This window comes from Arachis stenosperma, chromosome 10, assembly GCF_014773155.1.
Source record: "Arachis stenosperma cultivar V10309 chromosome 10, arast.V10309.gnm1.PFL2, whole genome shotgun sequence".
NCBI lineage: Eukaryota > Viridiplantae > Streptophyta > Magnoliopsida > Fabales > Fabaceae > Arachis > Arachis stenosperma.
The window spans coordinates 73,409,418-73,411,158 of record NC_080386.1 but is presented as its reverse complement, the minus strand read 5'-3'; the positions used below and the strand labels follow the sequence as shown (position 1 = coordinate 73,411,158).

The 1,741-nt window shown below is 33.0% G+C and overlaps 1 non-coding gene across 1 annotated transcript; it reads left to right on the top strand.

Annotated features, from left to right (window-relative positions):
- The first annotated feature begins 325 nt into the window (after positions 1-325).
- On the top strand, positions 326-433 carry LOC130959187 (small nucleolar RNA R71). The gene has a single exon (XR_009078282.1). It is a non-coding gene; the product is annotated as a small nucleolar RNA R71 (small nucleolar RNA).
- The last annotated feature ends 1,308 nt before the right edge of the window (positions 434-1,741 follow it).

Here is a 1,741-nt window from a genome sequence, read left to right as displayed (position 1 = left end):
CTTCTTTAGCACTGCCAGATGCAGCTTGCAATCCAGTCAGATTCTGAGAAATTATATTGACTTACTGAGTCAATAATTTGTTCTGAGCCAATATGGCATTCAGAGTATCAATCTCAAGAACTCCTTTCTTCTGGGTTGTCCCATTGTTCACAGGATTTCTTTCAGAAGTGTACATGAACTGGTTATTTGCAACCATTTCAATGAGTTCCTGAGCTTCTGCAGGCATTTTCTTCAGATAAATAGATCCACCTATAGAATGGTCCAATGATATCTTGGATAACTCAGACAGACCATCATAGAAGATACCTATGATGCTCCATTCTGAAAGCATGTCAGAAGGACACCTTCTGATTAACTGCTTGTATCTTTTCCAAGCTTCATAGAGGGATTCACCTTCCTTCTGTTTGAAGGTTTGAACTTCCACTCTAAGCTTACTTATCTTTTGAGGTGGAAAGAATTTAGCTAAGAAGGCATTGACCAGCTTTTTTCAAGAGTTCAGGCTGTCTCTAGGTTGAGAGTTCAACCATATACTAGCTTTGTCTCTTACAGCAAAAGGGAAAAGCATAAGTCTGTAGACCTCGGGATCAACTCCATTGGTCTTAACAGTTATACAGATTTACAAAAATTCTGCCAAAAACTGATGAGGATCTTCCAATGGAAGTCCATGAAACTTGTAATTCTGTTGCATCAGAGAAACTAATTGAGGCTTAAGCTCAAAGTTTTTTGCTCCAATGGAAGGAATAGAGATGCTTCTCCCATAGAAGTCGGGAGTTGGTGCAGTAAAGTCACCAAGCATCTTCCTTGCATTGTTGCCATTGTTGTTATTTTTGGCTGCCATGTCTTCTTCTTTTTCGAAAATTTCTGTCAGGTCCTCTCCAGAGAGTTGTGCTTTAGCCTCTCTTAGCTTCCTCTTCAGAGTCCTTTCAGGTTCAGGATCAGCTTCAACAAGAATGCCTTTATCTTTGTTCTTACTCATATGAAAGAGAAGAGAACAAGAAAGTATGGAATCCTCTATGTCACAGTATAGAGATTCCTTGATGTATCAGAGGAAAAGAAGAATAGAAGGATGAGGTAGAAAATTCGAAGTTATTAAGAGGGAGAGAGTCCGAATTGCTAATAGAGGAGAAGTGTTAGTCTTTAAATAGAAAGAGATGAGAGAGGGAGTTTTCAAAAATTTAAAAAGATTTTTGAAAAAGTGATTAGTGATTTTCGAAAAAGATAAGAAATAGTGATTAGTAGAAAAAGATTTAAAAATAATTTTAAAAAGATAAGAAGTTAGAAAAAGAAAGTTTGAAATCAAATTAAAAGAGATATGATTGAAAAAATTTGATTTTAAAAAGATATGATTGAAAAGATATGGTTGAAAAAGATTTGATTGAAAAAAATATGTTTGAAAAGATATAAAAACAAATTTTTGAAAAAGATTTGATTTTTAAAATTTGATGACTTGACTAATAAGAAATTAAAAGATATGATTCTAAAATTCAAATATTGAATCTTTCTTAACAAGAAAGTAACAAACTTGAAATTTTTGAATCACAACATTAATTGTTAGCAAGGATTTTTGAAAATATTAAAAGAAAAATGAAAAAGATTTGATTTTGAAAAAGATATAATTGATGTGAGAAGATATGAAAAAGATAAGATTTTGAAAAATCAGTTTTAAAACTTGAAAAATTGAAAAAGATATGATTTGAAAACAAAATTTCCTCCTTGGTGCTATCCCGGCATTAAACGCCCA